Source organism: Myodes glareolus, chromosome 13 (assembly GCF_982192425.1).
Source record: "Myodes glareolus chromosome 13, mMyoGla1.1, whole genome shotgun sequence".
NCBI lineage: Eukaryota > Metazoa > Chordata > Mammalia > Rodentia > Cricetidae > Myodes > Myodes glareolus.
The window spans coordinates 11682663-11694782 of record NC_142038.1 but is presented as its reverse complement, the minus strand read 5'-3'; positions in this window follow the sequence as shown (position 1 = coordinate 11694782).

The window sequence follows — 12120 nt, the reverse complement described above, 5'->3', positions numbered from 1 at the left end:
CCTATGGAGCAACCGTATTTTCAAAGCATTCATTTTAGTTATATAAGTGTATGTGTCTGTCTGTGAGTTAGTCAAAGATGTCAAATCCCCTGAAACCAGTTACAGGTAATTGTGAGCTGGTGCCGTGAGAGCTGAAACTAACCTCTGGTCCCCAGCAAGAGCAGTGTGTGCTGTTAACCACTAAACCATCCTTTTAGCCCTGCTTTTAAAAACTGAAGATGTGTGGCAGCCCTGTAGCTAGGAAACTATTGGTCCCATTTTCCCCAGCATCTGCTATAGTCATGCCACATTTCATAATTATCATGATACTTAAGTTTTTCTCTTTATTACATATCTGTTATGATGACCTGTGACTAATGGTCTGTGATGTTACTATTATAATTGCTTGGAGGTAATCTCCGACTGTACCCGTAGAAGATAATGAACTAAATTGGTATGTGGTACGTGCACTCATACTGTCCCCTACTAATTGGCCTATGGATTCCTAGATACACAATGATATTAAAGTCAAACCAATTAAAAAACTACAATGGCCTCTAACTGTCCAAGAGACAGAAGGCTGTAATGATTAAGTAAGGAAGATGTGTCAAAAGCCAAAATGGGCTGGGTCTTCTAGCTCAGTAATAGAACATTTTCCCAGCTTCTGTGAAAGCCCTGAATCCAATCCCCAGTAGAACTAAACACATGAATTAACCAATGAGGACAAGATTGGTTGAAAGGTAGAGCTTTTACACAGGCTAGCCAAGTTGTAAATGAGAAGGGGAAGCTTTTATAGGAAACTGAAAGTGTTACTTGGCAGCTCACTTCCTGCAAACACCCTGAACCCAGCACCAAGTCAACATCTCATCCTGAGCAAGGCCCTCCTTCAGGTCTATGAGAACCAAGACAGGTAAGGAAGCAACAGACAAGAACTCCGAAGCTCAAAGGTTGGTTCATGAGGATTAAGGAAATAAACTGGAGTCTCGGGGATTAAGGGCACTTGTGCCATTACAGAGGACCTGGGTTCTGTTTCCAGCACAGACAGTGGCTCACAACTGTTCGAAGTTCCATTTCCAGAGGTTGATAGGCCCTCTTCTGGTCTCCACAGGCACTGCATGACTGTGGTGTACAAGCATATATGCAAGCAAAGCATTCACACATGTAAAATTAAAATAAATATTGTTTAAAAGTATCCTGTGTTCCTAGAAAGAATTTCCAGGGAAGCAAAAGCCTGATGTTGAAAATGAAGCAAGTTGTCTAGAAAAGGTTAAGAGTCTTGATGAGAGTGGTTATAGTAAACAAATTATCAGGCTGGGATGTAGCTCAGTTACTAGAGCCTTGTCTACTACGTAAGAAGTTGGGTTCAGGGGCTGGAGAGATGGTTCAGCGGTTAAGAGCACTGCTTGCTCTTCCAAAGGTCCTGAGTTCAATTCCCAGCAACCACATAATGGCTCACAACCATCTGTAATAAGGTCTGGTGCCCTCTTCTGGCCTTCAGGCATACACACAGATAGAATATTGTATACATAATAAATAAATAAATAGATAAATAAATAAATAAATAAATAAATAAATAAAAAGAGAAGCTGGGTTCAATTCACAGAGCTGAATAAACCAGGCCCGGTAGTGCATGCTGATATTCCTGCACTGAGGGGCTGAGACATAAGTTCAAGGTCACTTTTGCTTACATAGAGAGGTAGTGTCTAAAGCAGTCTATGTGAGACCCTGTCTTAAACAAACAACGAAGTGATTCTCAACGCAGATGAAGCAAACTTTTATTGGGAAAGTGTAATGAGCATGGAAACAGATCCCTCTGAATGAGTAAAAAAAGGGGAATCTATAGTGTAGGTAGAATAGGAAATCTACAGTATAAGGATAAGTATAATATAGACAATAGAAAATTAAGTAAGAAAACTTTGTGAAGTAGAAAATTATTAAGGAGAAATATTAAGAGAACATTTTTGCCCACTTAGAGGCTGCCACACCCATCTGGCTATGCCATACGGGAAGGCTGCATCCAGTAACCTTGGTAACAAAAGTAATCTTGCCACACGAGAAGGACCCCACCGTTCTGTGTCCAGTTGATACTGATAGCCTAGGACAGAGGATGTCAGGTTGTGTGATGCTATTTACACTCAAGTATGGAACTTCATAAATCTGAGATTAATTCATTAATGATAATTAGAAGAACACATATGTATTAATGCGTGTGTTTAGTTGTTAGGAGCCGCCAAGATGTCGCCTTGGCGAGATAGTGCCAGCGGTCCTACAGCCTGGAGGTATACAAATCCTTTGATGCTGCAGCGCAGGCCAGAGTGCTTGGGGCCTTGTTTTGCATTTCAGAGCCTTGGTCCTGTGGCCTTGGGCCCTAGCAGAATGGCATCAACCAATCAGCATTCGAGCCTCTCACCCTAGAAAAGCGGCTGCCTTTGGGTTTTTCCTCTCTCTCTCTCTCTCTCTCTCTCTCTCTCTCTCTCTCTCTCTCTCTCTCTCGTCATCCCTTTTCCCCATTCCCCTTTTTAATCAAGTGGCTCCAATAAATTGTGATTGAGAAGGATTCTTGATTTTGTGATCGTTCCTTCTTGCTGGACAAGGAGTGCGTGTCGCAAATGATAATTAGAAGAGCACAGATGTATTAATGCGTGTGTTTAGTGTGTGAAATGTTAAGAGATATTTTATGGATAATTGGTAAGATTAGGAAATGTTAATTGATAAGTTGTATTAAGGTTAAGGAGTGCTTTATGGATAATTGATAAGTCAAATGGAGGTGAGGAATTGGTCTTATGTATTAGTATTAGCAGGATTAACAATTGTGATATTGAATTGTTTGTGTGTTGCCTATCACGGTCCTCCCATGCAAACTAAGAGTGTGAACCCCCTTAATGCATTGGATATAGAATAACTAATAACGAATCATTATAAAGACAATTCTCTTGCTTGGTCTAGTTACGCATCGCTCTCTGGGGAGAACGGCACTGAGTCCTCATAGCACTACTTACAAAAGAACCTTGAGCTGAGAAAAGTCACAGCAATTAAGTGGCTAAACCCAAGAGCTCCCAACAGAAAGGATGCTATCTAGAACTTCGATGTGTAGACAGAAGGCAATGCCTAGCCTAAAACTTCAAAGGACAGGATAGCACTCCTCTGGGGGGGAGGGCTAAGGACTAAAGAAGAAAGCAATGTTTATTTCCCACTCAAAACTTCCTAGGGCCCTTCACCATTTTCTTAAATCTCTGTGCTCTGTAATTGGAATAACACAGCTTGGATAGTTGTACCTCTGGTTACAATACGGTCTACTCTGTATTTTAAGTACTTTTCAGAACTACTGATCAGAAGAAAAGAGACTCTTTTGAAATAATATTTCTCGTTGATAATTCCTGTGGTTACCCAAGTGCTCCAATGGAGACCTACAAGACTAATGTCATTTTCATGTCTTTGAAAAAGATATCTTGTTTTCAGTCCATGGGTAAATCAGTCATTTAATTTTCGAGTTGTATTTAGGAAATACGTAAAGTTCTTGTGGCATAGACAGTGATTGCTTCCACAGAACTTTTTCCTGAGGATCTGAGCAAAATAAAATGAAACACACTGGGATCTGCTATTCTAGAAACCATCAATAGCACTCATGAGCTGGCTGTGGTGACCCATGCCTGCTTTCTGAACGCTCAGGAGGCTGAACCTGGAGCACCTCCTTGAGTTCGAATCCAGCCTAGATTGTAGTGATTGTGTGTGTGTGTGTGTGTGTGTGTGTGTGTGTGTGTGTGTGTGTGTGTGTGTGTGCTCTAACAAATAAAGGCGATGGTGGCTCACACTTTTGATCCCAGCATTTGGGATCTCATGCCTTTGTTCCTAACACTTGAAAAGCATAATCTTAACACTAATGAAGTGGAGAAAGGAATATAAGATGGGTAGAGACAGGATCTCAGACCCATTCTGTCAGAGTGTTCGTAGAGACAGGATCTTGGCCATTCGTTTTGAGGATTCAGTAGAGTTAAAAAGTCTCTCTAAGTAGTTGACTCTTTTACTTCTCTGATATTTCAGCATTTGCCCTGATATCTGACTCGGAGTTTTTATTATTAAGACCAATTAGAATTCGCGGTGGGAAGTTTTGTTTGAATTTTGCAGAGATAAAGATCTGAGGTGTTTGCACATGCTACCAAATCCTCAGTTCCGAACATTTGAGACAGGGTGTCACTACGTAGCTCATTATGTGACCCATCCTGTCTCTGAGTGTATTATTCAACCACAGATAAGGCTGCACTTCTGGGTTTTAGAACCCTGCATGTTCAGATGGGCCCTCAGGCAATTGCCTGAGTGTTAAAGGGCCCTGCGTGACCTACGTACATGTGCATGCGTGGTTACATCCACGTAGGACTCAGCTAAACCCTTGTGTGCATGCGTGAACTTGTCATCTGCTTTATTAGCATATGCACTAGGCAGCTTTTAAAAAGCTGGACACGCCATCTTTCTCTCTCTGCACACTGATCCTCAGGCGTGTATGTACCCCCTCTAATAAACTCCTAAGCGGGCTTGTTGTGTGTTCCATGTTTCCTTCTCACTCTCACCACATAATTTCACTGAGTATGGGAATGATGAGTATGAGCACACACTTTGCTCTCTTGAAGCTTTCTGGAGCTGGATTTGGCTGGTTTGGATGAAGTTTCTCAGTCTCATCACTACCAACATCCGGGGTCACACTTTTCTTTGTTGTGGGCAGTTGTGCGCAATGGAGAAAGTTCTCCCCTTTGTCCACTAGATGCTGGTACTCTGCCTTCAAGTTGTAACAACCAAAGAACATCTTCAGGCATGGCTGTCAGGGTTTGAATTGGAAATGCACCCCGGACACCACCCAATCTTGGGCTGTTGTTCTGAACGTTCAGTCCCCAGCCTGCAGTCAAAGCTGTTTTAAAGGCTGTGGGGACTTTGACAGGCATGGGCTGGGTTATGGAATAAGTGACTAAGGACAGGCCTCTAAGCCCTGGTTCTGGCTTCTTCTTACTTCCTGTCAGTCGCCTCACATACCCAGCCAGGGCCAGAGCCTCCTCTTGTAGCTTTCCCCATAATGGGCTGATAAGTGAGCCAAAAGGACAGCTCCTCCCTCATTTGTTTCTGTCAGATACTCGCCAAATGGCCACTGGAAACAAAACTGTCTCTTAGAACCATAGGAGACGGGGGAATGAAAGAACTCTTATAAATGTAATTAACTAAAAATATCAATTTATTACCTTCTAAACCATTAACACCTACAGATAAATTAAGAATTCCCCTGCTTTGTAAGAAAACTATCGTAGCTATCCAGAGGACTGAGGCAGGAGGATTGATTGATTGAGCACAAGAGCTTCACAGTAGCCTAAGTGCCATATCAACTCTGTGATTTGTGTGTGTGTGTGTGTGTGTGTGTGTGTGTGTGTGTGTTATGCCTGCACATTTGTCTGTGCACCATGTACGTCTAGTGCCCAAGGAGGTCAGAAGAGGGTGTCAGATCCCCTGGAACGGAGTTACAGATGGTTCTGAGCCTCATTGTGGATGCATAGAATCCAGCCTGAGTCCTCTGGGAGAGCACCCGGTACTTTCGACCCCTAGGCCCAGCTGCCTGACTCACCTCTCTAGTGTGACCTTTGACAGTTTCCTGCATGTAACACAAGCGCTGGCTTGTTGGGGTATCTGTCCCGCCCAGTACCCCACAACTGGCAAGCCCAAAGAAAATCATTCACAAGACTTCATAAGATTATAAACTGATTGGCTCATTAGGTCAGGCTACTTATTAGTTCTTATAACTTATGTTACCCCATTATCCTTATGTACGTTAGCACACGGCTCAGTACCTTTTTCAGTTGTCAATTTACATGTTGCCTCTTCGGTGGTCTGCGCACGAGTGGCAGAGGAACTTCCCTGCTTCCCAGAATTCTCCTGTTCTCATTGCAACACCTCTACTTCCTGTCTGGTTTTCCCGCCTATACTGCCTGCCTGGCCAATCAACGTTTTATTAAAATATGATTGACAGAATACAGACAATTCTCCCACATCATTTCCCTCTTTTTTTTTTTTTTAAACAAAGGAAAGTACCCATAGTCCATTTGTTGGGAATGTGGGCGTAGTATTTCAGGCTACTTCCTGCTGATTGGGGGCACTGATGATCTTATGGGGACATAAAGAAAATTTAGAGTTATAATCAAGTCCTGACTGGAGTATCCTGTGAGTCTTGATCATCTCAGGCAGCAGTCTTGAATCTGTTCTGGATGTAGACTCAGACATCTGGGCCATCTGTTCCTGTCGGAGATTTCTCAGGTGGCCTTCCTTGATCATACTGGATTTTTCTTAACTCAGAATGAATCCACAACCTCTCATTTTCTGTGGAAACAAAAGCAAAATCTCTTCTCCAAAGTAACAAACCTTTTGACTTCAGTTTTGAAACCAAGGTATTTTCAAAATACCTATCTTGGGTTAGTTCAGCAGCATTTATAAACAAAAGTCTTTTAGCATCTATTGCTCCTTCCTCAGCATTCAAACAATTCAAAGAGAGCATAATAACACACAGTATCAAGATTCTCTGTGTATTTTCCATCTTTATGTGGCTTTATTTCAACCTCTATTTCTTTTATTTTTACTTTTAACTTTTGGCTTTTGAGACAGGTTCTCTGTATATATCTTTGTCCTGGAATAACTCTGTAGACCAGGCTGTCCTTGAACTCACAGAGATCCTTCCGTCTCTGCCTCCCCAGTGCTCGGCTTAAAGGTGTGTGCTACCACACCTTGAACTCACAGAGATCTGTCTCTGCCTCCCAGGCATTGGGATTAAAGGTGTGTACCACCACACCTTGAGGTCACAGAGGTCAATCTACCTCTGCCCCTTGAAATCACAGAGGTCAATATGCCTCTGCCTCCCAGGCATTGGGATTAAAGGTGTGCACTATCACACCTTGAACTCACAGAGGTCATTCTACCTCTGCCCCTTGAAGTCACAAAGGTCAATATACCTTTGCCTCCCAGGCATTGGGATTAAAGGTGTGTACCACCACACCCCATGTCTCCGTTTTCTTCTTTTTTTATTTTTAATGACTTTAACCTTTAGCCTGCATATATTTTTAACACACTGTAAACCATTTAGAGGTTTTCTTCCTCTTTGAATTTCTCTTTACTGTATATCTCTCTTTTTCTGACCACATGAGCCTTTAATTTACTAAGCAATATGGAGAGCAGTGGCTTTGACGGCTAGATCCAGCCCACTCCCCAGCTCTCCAGTCTCATGGCTGAGATACCAGTCAGAACTGTGTTCACTGCCACAACTCTATGGCATTTCAAGGTCCTTGCTAGCAAGCAAGTTGCAGCATTCTGCTCACAGACCACACTCAGTCGAACTGCCTGCCTGAAAGAGTCAGTTTGCTCTGGCAGGACAGCCCAGAAAGCCGGCATTTTAAAACAGCACAGCTTTTCTCCTGCTACAGCTGAAAACTGAAAAGCATGTGTTCAGCTTTTCATCAAAAAGTGTTTCACGGCAGGACCTCTTAAAGGAGCTACAAAGTTTTGCAGCTGAAGCTGAGTCAGGAAGCCTCTCTTAGATGAGAGCACTTGCTTGCCTCTAGCAAACAGAGCAGACCCGAGAAATTGCTGCTACCAAGAAAACATGCTTTACTCTATTCTTTCCCAAGCTTTCTGTGGATTCACTTATCCATGTGGGCGCCATATGTAGCATGAGGGCCGGCTTGTTGGGGTATCTGTCCCTCCCAGTACCCCACAACTGGCAAGCCCAAAGAAAATCATTCACAAGACTTCATAAGATTATAAACTGATTGGCTCATTAGGTCAGGCTACTTATTAGTTCTTATAACTTATGTTACCCCATTATCCTTATGTACGTTAGCACACGGCTCAGTACCTTTTTCAGTTGTCAGCTTACATGTTGCCTCTTCGGTGGTCTGCGCACGAGTGGCCGAGGAACTTCCCTGCTTCCCAGAATTCTCCTGTTCTCATTGCAACACCTCTACTTCCTGTCTGGTTTTCCCGCCTATACTGCCTGCCTGGCCAATCAGCATTTTATTAAAATATGATTGACAGAATACAGACAATTCTCCCGCATCACCTGCAGAAGTTTTTCCCCTGTTGTCCATATGGTAATTAGAAATCAAGTTGGGCCCTTTGCTATAGGACCCTGCTGCCCCACACTGAGCCTTTTTGATAGGAGTGTGCTTTTTAATGCAAATTAGGTAATGCCCCAGGCACTGTCCCCAGCCTTTATATCTCCCTTCAATCTGGAATAAAGCTGAGCTGTGACACTGAAGTAGTCTCCCCAAGGCTATTTGTCTTGTGTCAGCCCTTATAGTCGGTGGCCAAAGGACTGTGGAGAAGGAAGAGACCCACAGTTTAAGAGCACTGGCTGTGTGGTAGTTTAGCAGTGGAAGGGAAGGCAACCATGGTGGGTTAGAGCCAAGGGGCACCACAAACAGGTACCATGCAACAGCTCGTATGGGAAGCTTACTGGGGGAGGTGCAGAGACGATCTCTGAGGGAGAGCAGAAAGAAGAAAGAAGAAGAAAAGAGGGCTGAAGGGCTTGCCTTTTATAAGGGGATATAGTGCATGCACTTAGGGAGAGTCCTCTACTTGGTGGCTGCATTAGCTACAGTGACTCACATCTTGGCTGCTGCTGTTGATGTGTCCTGCTAGGACCCTGAGAGCAGGCCAGTATAAATGCCTGAATGCTAACAGGCTGATCTTCCAGAGGACCTGGATCCAATTCCCAGCACCCACATGGCAGCTCATACCTATACACCCTACACATGGACACACATTTAGGTAAAACACCAATGCTCATGAAATAAAAATAAACATTTTTAAATGAATATTTAAAGTGATTTGGGGGTTTCTGAAGAGATGGCTTAGTAGTTAAGAGCACTGACTGCACTTCCAGAGGACCTGGGTTCAATTCCCAGCAACCACATGGAAGCTAGTAATTACCTGTAACTCAGTCCAGGGGATCTGACATCTTCTTCTGGTCCCCAGAGACACTGCACACATGTGGCGTCTACATACATGTAGGTAAAATCCCCATACACCAATGTAATGATCTGCCCTGTCCCTTTAAGAGACCAGTCGTGCCCACTACCCCCACCCAGGCAGCTGAGGCAGGCAGATCTTCCTTCCTGCTTGCAGCCTGAGTCTCTCTCTTTTCCATCTCTCCCTCAAGAGGCAGCTTCTGCCTCACTCCATTCTCCCCACTTCTCCCCATCTCCCCTCTGTCTCTGTTTCTCTCTGCTCTTCCCCCTTCTTCCCTTCCCCCTTCCCCTTCCTTTCCATAACCCACTAAATAAATATCCAACCTCACTTTGTATGGCGTGCCTATCCATGTCTCTGTCTCTTGCCCGCTGCATGGCTCCCTGCCCACTGCCTGCCCCCACTGCCCACTGCAGCCACTTGGGATCCATAGGATTTTTACTTAATTCATTACAACCAATAATAAATTTTTTAAAAAATGTAAATGATTTGTGCTGGGGGGTGGTGGAATCAATCCTATAATTTGAGGAAATTCCAACATTTGAGATGATGACGCAGAATTGTGTTAGGTTTGGGGCCAACCTAGAATACACAGTGAGTTCAAGACCAGCTTACACTAAAATGTAAGACGAAGACTTGTTTACAAAAAAAAAGTCTTTTGAGACTGAGGATGGGCTCAGTTTTAGAGTTCAAGCTTATCATGCTTTAGACTTGGGTTCGACCATAAGCATTAAAAAATAAATAATAAAAATACCCTCTTCAAACAACATCAACAAGAAAGCAAAAAAAGTTAAGTGTTCTACAGGAATTAAAGACATTTTTTCTACCTCTTTTTATTTCTTTTGCTTTTTTTTTTTTTGGTATGTGTGTTTGTTTGTTTAGACCAGGCTGGCCTAGAACTTGGGGCAGTCCTCCTTACTCACAAGTACTGCACCACCATGCTTGGCTACACTGGCCTTTCTCCACATTAATTTACTAAGTATTGAAAAACTGCAGCCCATCATCATTTCCAAAGGTGGTGGCACATGCCTTTAATTCCAGAACTCAGGAGGCAAGGGCATGTGGATTTTAAGGACAGCTGATCTACATAGTGAATTCTGGCACAGCCGGGACTATAGAGGGAGACCCTGTCTCTGAACAAAACAAAACAACCCCGCTCTTCTACTTGTTCTTTTCCTTTTGATATAGCAAGGGCATTTTACAAAAGGATTTAATTTTTATTTCAAGCACATGCTTATGTAGTCAACCGGGTGGCTCACAACTATCTGTAACTCCAGTTCCTGGGGGATCCAACACCCTCTTCTGGCCTTAGTGGGTACTATATACACGTGATGAATACACAATCAGACAAAATACTTATATACATAAAGTAAAAATAAATAAATCCTGGAAAAAATCATTACAATCTATCCATCTCCATAATCTTTGCTTTTTGACTCCCTCCCTACAAGCCATCTCTGAGCAAAAATTATTAAAAATGGGTCTTTATGATACTAAAAACAACTATCAAACCTGCCAACCTTTTGCCACCAGGAAGGAGAAATATTTTCATCCTTGGGGCTTCCTGTATTGATGTATCCCTCTCTGACAGTAGTTGTTAGTACCTACGATGCCGAGTCTTTGACTCTGACACAGGACTGAGTCACTTGCTGTTTTTACCAGTATTGTATTCTTTCTTCCACTTTACTTTTTCCCTCCCTCTTTTTCTTCCTTCTTCTCTTCCTTCTTTTTTGACTTGTTTTTCAACTTTTTTGTTTGCTTGATTTTGGTCTTTTTGAGACAGGGTTTCTCTGTGTAGCCCTGGCTGGCCTGGAACTTGCTTTTGTAGATCAGATCTCACAGTGGAGATCTACCTGAGTGCTGGCATTAAAGGCATTTACCACCACTGCCCATTTTTTAATGTTTTTATGTGGTGATCAAACCCAGCCTTGTCTTTGCTACAAAGCAGAGGATGACCTTGAACTCCTGATCCTTCTGCTTCTACCTCTCAAGAGCCCTGGCTTTCAAGTGTGCACCATCAAGCCTTACTTCCATGTACCATGTTCTTCCTTCCTTCCTTCCTTCCTTCCTTCCTTCCTTCCTTCCTTCCTTCCTTCCTTCCTTCCTTCCTTCCCCTCCCTCCCTCCCTCCCTCCCTCCCTCCCTCCCTCCCTCCCTCCCTCCCTCCCTTCTTTCTTTCTTTCTTTCTTTCTTTCTTTTTTTTCTGATACAGTGTTTCTCTGCGAAGTCCTGCCTGACCTGGAACATGCTTTGTAGATCAGGCTGGCTTCAAACTCAGAGATTCAACTACCTCTGGCTCCCAGAGTGCTGGGATCAATGGCGTGTGCCACTACACCCAGCCCATTTTCTTATTTATCCTAAACCACAGAACCATGGCCTTCCTCACGTACAGGTAGGGTTTAACGCCTGTCTAAACTGATACAAGGTCAGGGATGGACTCTTGCGCTGTCATTGCTCTATTCTAGGAAACATCTGGGTATTGTTGAAGCCTTGTTTTCCTACATAAAATGTGCAGCTGTGCAAAGAACAAATGGAACAGGCAAAGGTCCAGTTTCATTCAAGATTGGTTTTGAGCCAGGTGTGCTGGCTTTTAATCCCAGCTCTTGGAAGGCAGAAACTGGTGGATCTCTGTGACTTTGATGCCATCCTAGTTGACTTAGGTAGTTCCAGACTGGCCAAGGATACACAGAGAGACTCTGTGCTCCGCCCCCCTCCTCCGCATGGCTTAATCTTGGCAACGCCTTTAATCCCAGCTTGCAGGGCAGGAGGCAGAGGCAGGTGAATCTCTGTGAGTTCAAGGCCAGCCTGGTCTATTAGAGCTGATTACAGGACAGGTTCCAAAGCTACAGAGAAACCTGTAATGGTCTGTCCTGTTCCTTTAAGAGACAAACCCACTGACATCCAAAGGGGTTCTACTAGCTTGCATTCCCACCAGCAATGCAATATAAATGTCTTTTTATAAATGCAAAATAAGTGTCTTTCAGCCATTTTAGATTCCTCTTTTGAGAGTTCTCTGTCTAGGGCTGTACTCCTTTTTTTTTTTTTGAAAAAGAAAAAAACCTTGTCTTGATAAACAAACAAAAAGGAAGAATTTTGAATCTTGAATTCAAGGCCTTACTACATAAGTAAGATCCTGACTAAATAAAATCAAACC